This window comes from Crocodylus porosus, unplaced genomic scaffold (assembly GCF_001723895.1).
Source record: "Crocodylus porosus isolate Cpor-Errol unplaced genomic scaffold, CroPor_comp1, whole genome shotgun sequence".
NCBI lineage: Eukaryota > Metazoa > Chordata > Crocodylia > Crocodylidae > Crocodylus > Crocodylus porosus.
Genome location: NW_017728886.1, coordinates 137568779 through 137577709, shown reverse-complemented (window position 1 = coordinate 137577709; position 8931 = coordinate 137568779). Strand labels below are relative to the sequence as shown.

Sequence of the window (8931 nt, the reverse complement as noted above, 5' to 3'; positions counted from 1 at the left end):
TGGAGGCTGAACAGGTTCAGGTCCCGTAGCCTCTCCTCATCGGGCCTGCCCTGCTGTCCTCTGATCATGCAAGTGGCATAATTAATTTGTTGCTTCCTCCTGGTTCGGTGGTGGGTGGTGGTTGTGTGAGGTTAGTGTGTTACCAGTAGAAGGGGACATAATAAGAACAAGGTATTGTTATAGAGGAGGTTGTCATGTTTTGCATTAACGATGTTTCTTTTAGTTGTCTTGTAGTTAAATGCTGGTTGGAATCTTGTTTTATGGCACCAGGAGTGGGTGTCAAAGCTTGATTAAACCTCTCTGTCATCCTGTCATTGCAGTGCCACCAGACACTGTGCCCATTCCTTCCTGGGGAAGAAATTGGCCATTATTTTAAGGACCAAAAAAAATCATTCTCATAAATGTTTCCATCAGCATATTTGCCCAATATGGGCTTTGTGTTTTTGTGCTGATGATCAAAGTTGATTGTATTTAATCAACCTCAAAGTTGTTTTTTATTGCTGAGCATATGCTATTTTTGGCAACAGTTTAATGATAGACAATGTATTTAGTGAGTTTTTCTTGTATGTGATTATAAGACTAAGGGCTTTTTCCCCCCATGTTAACTGGGGGGAAAAAACTCATCTTGTATTTGTTGAAATATGGTAGTTAAGTATATTTTCTTTTGTATATGTATGCCAGATGCTTTTGCTTTGTTTTCACTGTATTGTATCTAGATCTCTAAATGATTTTCAATGCTGAATCATTCAAAACAGAAAATACTGATATATTCATCAGGTTGCCAAATATGTTTGAAAAAAGGAGGATTTCATTGATATTTGATCAATGAAAATCTTTAAATATAGCTAGAAAATAATTGGTCCTGATGTCTCAAAAACAAACCCGAAAACCCTCCAGGCTACCTAAAAAACAACAGATGATAGTATCAGCTCCTAATCATCCAGGGTACCATGAGAAAAGAGGGAATGTCTGCCATATCAGCTCCCACTTCTCTCACTGCTGGGCTGGACAAAAGGATGGGGGAACTAAAACTGTGTACTCAATTAAAACAGAAGCGCCTAGAGGTATCCAAAGAAGGGAGACTCTCATCTGTCATTTAAAATAAGATTCTAACCTTCACAGTTGCAGGTAAATACCCAAACCTCCCTCCCCCTCCCTCACACATACCCACCCTGAGTTTGAGGCCTAGCTCATTACTTTTTAATACTTGGCATTGTCAAAACTATATTACACAAGCTAAAATCTACCACTGTTTATACAGTTTTCACTGGGGATGTTAGTACCTTGATTCTCCTTTAGGAAGAAATCACTTTGCCATCCTGACTTACAAAATCTTAGTGACATCTGTGTAATGGCCTAGAGTAGAGTGAATAATTTACAATGAATAATTTTTTCCTGCATACAGCTGTTGTCTGCAAATGTATTATAATATTCTCCAATCTGATATTTGAAAAAAAAAAAAATCACGTATCTCTCTGCCTACTTTCCACATTTTTACACTGTGTCTATTTTTTCAGTCTTTGGGTTCCTTTCAGTCTTTACATATGTCAAATTGTGACTGTTACAATCAAATTAAACATTTGCAATTTGTTCTGTAAATTACCTAAACTAATTTATAAACCAGTTAGATATCTTAAAAAGAGGAGGAAGACATATATTGGGAAGCTACATGTTATATACACAGAATAGCTATAAATAAATAGATTATCTTAAATAAATTTCCTGATAATATTCAAATATCAAACTAAAAAAATCATTTCCCTGAGCACACACTAAAACAGGGGTGTCCAAACTTTTTGAATGTGGGGCTGGATCATGAACATTTTATTACCCAGTGGGCTGGTGAGCCATATTCAAAGACCTCACAGAAAGTGGTATCACACACGCTCCCAAATGTTTACTTTTATTTCCTGTGGCAGCACCTTGGGCCCCAGAAAACAGCTTGGAGGGCCACATGTTGGACGAGCCTGCACTAGAAAGACTGGAACAGGCCTCCTAGAGCAGCATTTCTCAGCCTCTGGGTTTCAACCAAAAAGTGGATTGCAAGAATATATGAAAGGGTCACAAGACACACCTTTAAAAATGAATCAACAAACTTTAAAAATGAATCCTCCTTCAACAGAGAAAAATGTGGGAAACCAAGGCTTTACCTTTGCAGGTGGCCAGAGTTCCAGTCTGCACGTGTCTCCTTGGGGGCCCCCATGTCCCACACATACCCATCCCCTGCCCCACACACTGCGGGGCTGGGACCTGGGGCCAGGGGGGAGGGAGACAGTGGGTCAGGAGTGAGGTGCACTGGGTTGGGACCGGCCATCAATGTTTATAAGTAGGTCCTGGTACAAAAAATGTTGAGAACCACTGTCCTAGGGCACAGTATTCAGTGATCTCCTATCACTGTTAAATCACTTAATTCCTTTAAGTTTTTTCAGGCTCTATCTGTAAACCATCTTGCATTTTTTTTATCCCCTCTGCTCCCATTGGGAATCTCATCCAGCACCTCACTTCTCTGATGCCTAAATTCATCTTCCAATTTTCAGCTTAAATGTATTCATACCCTGCTTAAGGGAATTTATTCTTGTGCTAAAATTGTCCTTTAGCTTAAACAGCTTTCCTTCTTTTGTGGTTCCTATCCTTCTCCCCTTCCCTCTCCCTCACCTTCATATTTTTAAAGAGATGATCATATTCCTAGTCACTCTTCAATTTTGCTTTCATATTAGGAGTGAAAACTTTATCAATGACAAAAATAAAGTTTCTAACATGTATATATGTGTTTCAAAATTGACACAGGTTATTTGACATTCAAGTGTAAGGAAGCACAGGGAGCATAGAGAGGATTCTTTGCTTTAGATTACACTGACATTTTCAACACCTTTCCCTTGTGATCACACTCATCCTTGTGATCCAAACCCTCTGAAACACTGCTGTAGATTAAGGAAGTGCATTTAGGAATGTTGATTAATTATAGCCAAAAACATGATAGGCTGGGACATATTGCAACATAAAATAGTTTAAAATTAGGTGATGAGGACTTATCACACTTTTTGATCATGCCTGTAACTGATGCTATGTAAATATTAAAGAATGACCATCAACAAGTAAGACCTAAGTGACACCAGTTTAACATTATGTCCCAGTCTTACTTTCACCAGCATGGATACTGTAACACTGAACTTTGTGTACCATTTCCATTTTGAAACACCTGCAGACTATGGATCAGAAGGCTGAAAGTACTTCAGTTCTGGCTTAGCTGTACAGAAAAGCTGTTTACTTAGCTCGTATTTTTGTGGAATGAAGGTTAAATTTAGAAGCAGTTCAGGTTAATCACAAATAATTATATTGCACATCTGCCCCCATGCTTGCATGCTTCTAAAATGTCATGCTTGAAATCTGCTTGTTCTCTGATGACAGAGTAGGTATTAAAAACCACACATTTTCAAGAGGTTTCTTCCAGTCAGCACAATGAAAGTCACACATCATGGAAAGTCATTAAGAAAGACAAAGGTATACTTAATTTTTCTCTGTACCAAAAAGCCTGTCTGTGTTTCTTTGGAACAGAAATGTCAAACTGCAAATATGCCACACCTTCGAAGCAATAGTGGTAAAGTGGTTCATTTTAACAACTTCTAAATGGATAGAGAAACCAAATTAATATTTTTCGTATGAACTCACTATTGCACTTTGGGGCACATACTTTATTTCAACCCCTAGCTTCCTACTGATGTTTCTTGAAACTGCTGTAGTGGTGCCAGAAATTCCATTACTAGTTCTCCCAACTGGTCTTTCCCACCTCTCACATCTACGAAGCTATTAATTACTGTGTAGAGCTTTACCCTTATTCCAGCATATGACCTTCTTGATCTTTAAAATTTCCCTTCATCAACAGAAAATGTCTTGCCCTGTGAGGCAGTCAAGGCTGAAAAGCGTCAAGTCAAAGGAAAAAAAAGTAATTCTCCCAAGATGCAGTACAGATGAACTTTTAAAGCTCTAGGGATATAAATTCTGTTTGTTGCTTTATAATTTAAATTTTCTAACACAGACAGTCTTTCTTAGTAAGGATGACCAAGTAATTCTATATGGAAAGATTCTATAACATAGCCATTTTGCTTAATAATTATCTTTTTGCACTTTGCAATGTTCAGTGTTAAGTGTTGTTCAAAATGTACTTGCTAATATTTTGTGAATAGCTCCTGGTCTATTGAGTGGGTTGTTGTTCCCGGTGGGAAGGATTTTCTATTTGAAATCAGAAATGTATTAATCAGTTCTAATTAGAAAAACAGGCTACATGCTATCATTTCTGTTGGGCAATTAAATAAGTAACTTAGAATATTGTTTATGAAAACTTTTATGAATAGAAATTCATTTTTCAAGACTGCTTCCTGAATTTTTGTTTCTGTTTTTCCCTTTTTCAGTCCTGAAGACATGGGAGTTTGGAGACAAATTTACTAACAACATTAATTTACTTCAGTAATGATTTTGGCCCCTAGAAGCTTATGAGACCTTTATGTTTAGTTGATTGTCAGGAGAAATATTTTAATTAACTCTGGGGAAAGAGTTGAGCCACTGAACTTTTACATTTCAAAGAACATTTTTCTATACACATTTACATGTCAGAATAATGGGTTTCCATCTATGTCACCATGACAGCCCTCCTTCCCCCTAGTGCAGCCCAAGTTCCCATAGTTAGAGAAACATCCATCAAAATATCCTTGTACTTTGAAAATGTTTCCTGGTTAATGCCAACCGTGCCCTTCAGGAATGTCATGCTAACAGACAAGACACACAAAGAGGGATAAGTAGAGAGATCATGCCTATATAATCCAATAAGTCTTAGCTTAGCATAACTAATTTCTCAAGTTTTTTTTCTTTTTTAACCACTGATAATTAATTGAGAGAAAGTTTATATTTCTATTAATGAGAACATGACTCAACTTATACCTACAAAGACTTTTAAGGAAAAATGTATGTTTTATTTATGCCTTTCTTTAGAGTCCAATTGAATTATTTATACTTTTGACTCAATGTTTGTCGAAAATGGATACACTTTCTTTCAGTGCCTATGAATTTGGAAGATATATCTATTGTTAATCAACACCCCCCCCTTCTCCTCTCTCCCACATATATATACAACCTGCACCAACATCAAAATTATGCAGCTCCATCACTGTTACCAAATTCATCTTTTTGACAATAATTTGTAAAGCAAGAACCTTGTAAAATGTGTATGTTGTGGCTGTGTTCTTAAATGGCCTGAAGAAGTGCTTTCCAGCATGAAAAGAGAAGTCTTCTTTAATCAAGAAATAACATATACCAAAGGAGACAAGACAAATGACCAAGTGAAAAATGGGACAATCTAAATATCTTTGGAAAATACCAAACAGGCTAGAAATAGGAATTTTCCCTGGTGTTTTGCTATTAAAATGTATACTATACCTAAAGCCATGATTCTTGTTGAATGAAGACAAGCAGGCCTCTTAATCAGAAAGAAAAAGACCTTCCTGATGTAATTTCAGTGGGAAAATTACAAGACTAACACATACACAGAATGAGTCCTCCTGCAAATAATTTTATGCTTAATTTTTCAAAATATGAATGATGCTTGGATTACAATGCTTATTTAACTAAGAAAATCCAACATTGTTTCTGCTTATAAATCGAACACTATACTTTGACTCTGGAAACTGAGTTAACCAAGTATCTTGAATAATTACAACTTTACCATGCACATAACCTGTAAATATAAATCCAAAACCTTTCATCTGCATTTATTGTATTCCATCATTGTATTTTACCATGAAAACAAGTCTGTGAAACTCATAACATGACAATAATTTAGAAAGAGGAAAATATTCCCAAAACGAGACAAAATTTTGCTTGTTTCTCACTATTAAAATAGTCTTATGTATTCATTCAATACACTTTCATTGCTTCACAAATAAATAGCCAAGCACCTGAAAATTTCCTTCATCAGAACACGCAAATGCAGTAAAAATAAAATCTCTTTGTAAGACTAAGAGGCCTTATTTCCAAATATTTGTACTTATATGAATTAATTCAAGTGAAAGTACCATTTAATCTTTCATTCTTGAACACATCAACATTCTTATAAATCAAGTCTTAGTAAGCCAGCAAGCTCACAAACAGTAAATACATACTAGGACCAATTAAGCAATCCTCTGTTTTCATTTACCTTTTAGAAGAATAATACAGAAAATAAAGCTACGCCTCTTGCATATGAACTATTTGCATAGTGTTTTTACGTACCAGCGATTTCTATTGGCTACTGCCTGGTGATATACCTTTCTATATATTCTCATCAGCATGCAAAACAAACCATTTACATCATCATATTTGATCTTGTTTTGAATTTCAGTCTTGGCTGTAGACACACTGGCTGAAATGTTGTAATTTTCTCAGACTACTGACTACTTACCCAGGACACAATCATGCACCTATTGAATCAAAGAGATGCAGAGTCCAGCACCTTGGAAGAATTGACGTCATTGTGCCCTCCTTACCATTCAAGATTACTCGCATCAAATGAAGGTGACAACTACCATAATTACTCTAACATATGTTGGCCCTGGATATAAGACAGCTTCCCAATAATTGGATTTTGTATATGGAAAAACATATTTTGCCCTAGAAGTTTTTAAGGGCTTCTTTTTAAGGAAAGGTTTTTTTCCTTCCTTTGATATGTTCCATATGTTGTACTGTTCTATAAATAAGTTTCAGAAAGAAAAAAATAATCCCTAGTGTGATTTTGTTGGGTTTGTCTGTAGTTGGGTCTCAGTTTAAAAAATGAAATTATTTCTGAGAACAATTGTGTCCTTAATATCATGGGGGTTATGAGAATAGAGTTTACACAAGCATTTACTACAAAGGTGTGTTTATGAGGAAGAGTTTTTTGTTACTTCACAGCATTCCTTTGCTAAACTACATACCAGATAGTGCATGTAAGTGAAGGGAAAGGAAGAAAAGGAGGGAAAAAAAAGTAGTTGGGGAAAAAGCCATATCTCAGTCCTATTTTGCATTTTATTAAGAAGCAGAAGAAAATTAGACCATTTAATAAGCTTTAAGAGATAAGGAGACTGAGAGAATCTCTGCCCTCTTCAGCTACACAGTGTGTGACAGGAATTTCACTTTTTAACCTTCAAATCTGCCAATATGACAGATGGTTAACATTGGCCACATCCATATGAGACAGTGACTGTTCAGTATTTCATTACTACTGTAAAGTAGCTTGGTACTACTGTCCAGTAGCATCGCGTAACACAAAGCATGATGCAACACTTGCGTAGTAGCAATGAGCTACTGTGCAGTTATCATCACCAAGAAGGCATTCAGGTATGCTACTGTGCAGTAATGCTGGCTACTGTCCAGTCATTTAGTACTTGTGTATGCAAGTACTAAATGATTGCACAGTAACAACTGTGCAGTCAGCATCTCGTGTAGATGCAGCCACTGATAGTTCATTGGATGTCAAATGCTTGTTTACTTAATTGCATTTTATTTTTAAGACCTCTAAAAACTGTAAAGAAAGAAGCACTACTGTAATAAATGAACTGAGATGTAATAACTGTTCTTATCTAAGCTACCTGTGTAGGCTGGAAGTTTCTTAAGAGGAGCTCTGTTGTAGCTTCTCACAGAACTTCAGGAGGGAGTTTTATAGGGCACAGCCTGGATATCCACAAAACTAGTTCAGGTTCACTCCTCTGAGTTAATTCAGTCACTTCAGTTCCAATTTAACCTGTGCCTTATAGTAAGGCTAATATAATATAGAGACTGTCACTCACTTAAGCCTGATACTACCCATCTGTGGAACTTGACAGCTTGTCAACTTGACTGCCCTTGTCTTCTGCTGCTTTGAGCCATGCTCCTTTCTGACCTCCTATCTAAGAAACCATAGAAAGAAGTTCAGTCATTGACTTTTTTCCATAGAGAAAAATTGCTGTGTAGGGTTGACCTGTTGTGGTTGCCCTAAAATAAGCCAAGCCACATAAGATGCCTTTCCCCATGAATATGTTACTTACTCAAACTGTGCACCAGATACAGAAGAGACAAGAAGACAGACAGACTCCAGAAAGGCTTTACTCTGGCCTCTCTGGGAATGAGTGTCACATGGGTGGCAAACTGGCTCCAGGGGTGCACCCAGAGGGTGGTGGTGGATGGGTCGATGTTGACCTGGGAGGGTATGGGCAGTGGAGTCCCCCAGGGCTCGGTCCTTGGGCTGGTGCTGTTCAATATCTTCATTAGCGACCTGGATGGGGGTGTGGAGAGCACCCTGTTCAAGTTCTCTGATGACACCAAGCTGTGGGGTAAAGTGAATACACTGGCAGGCAGGGACCGCATCCAGGCAGACCTGAATAGGTTAGAGAAGTGGTTAGATCTGAACAGGATGCGGTTCAACAAGGACAAGTGCAGAGTGCTGCACCTGGGGAGGGGGAACCAACGTTATGGTTATAGGTTAGGGGCTGACCCTCTCAGCAGCACAGAGATAGAGAGGGATCTTGGAGTCAAGATTGACTCCAGGATGAATATGAGTCGCCAATGCGATGAAGCAATAGGCAGAGCCAACAGCACCCTGTCATACATCAACACGGGCATCACTAACAGGTCCAGAGAGGTCTTGCTCCCCCCCATGCAGCGCTGGTCAGGCAGAACTGTGTCCAGTTTTGGGCGCCACACTTCAAGAAGGACATGGAGAACCTGGAGAGGGTCCAGAGGAGGGCCACTCATATGGCTGAGTGCCTCCGTGACCAGCCCTATGAGGAGAGGCGGAGGGACCTGAATCTCTTCAGTCGCTGCAAGAGGAGAATGCGGGGGCATCTTGTGGCTGCCTACAACCTTATCAGGGGCCAGCATCAGGGACTCGGGGAAAGTCTGTTCACCAGGGCCCCCCTTGGAGTCACCAGGAACAATGGCCACAAGCTG

At 38.4% G+C, this 8931-nt stretch overlaps 1 long non-coding RNA gene across 1 annotated transcript in view; it reads right to left on the bottom strand.

Moving 5' to 3' along the window:
- The window catches only part of LOC109324559, an 8633-nt gene extending 5536 nt beyond the window's left edge, over nt 1-3097 (bottom strand). The window contains exon 1 of the long non-coding RNA XR_002104959.1: nt 3087-3097. This is a non-coding gene — a long non-coding RNA (uncharacterized LOC109324559). The remainder of the gene's footprint in view (nt 1-3086) is intronic.
- Between the last annotated feature and the right edge of the window lie 5834 nt (nt 3098-8931).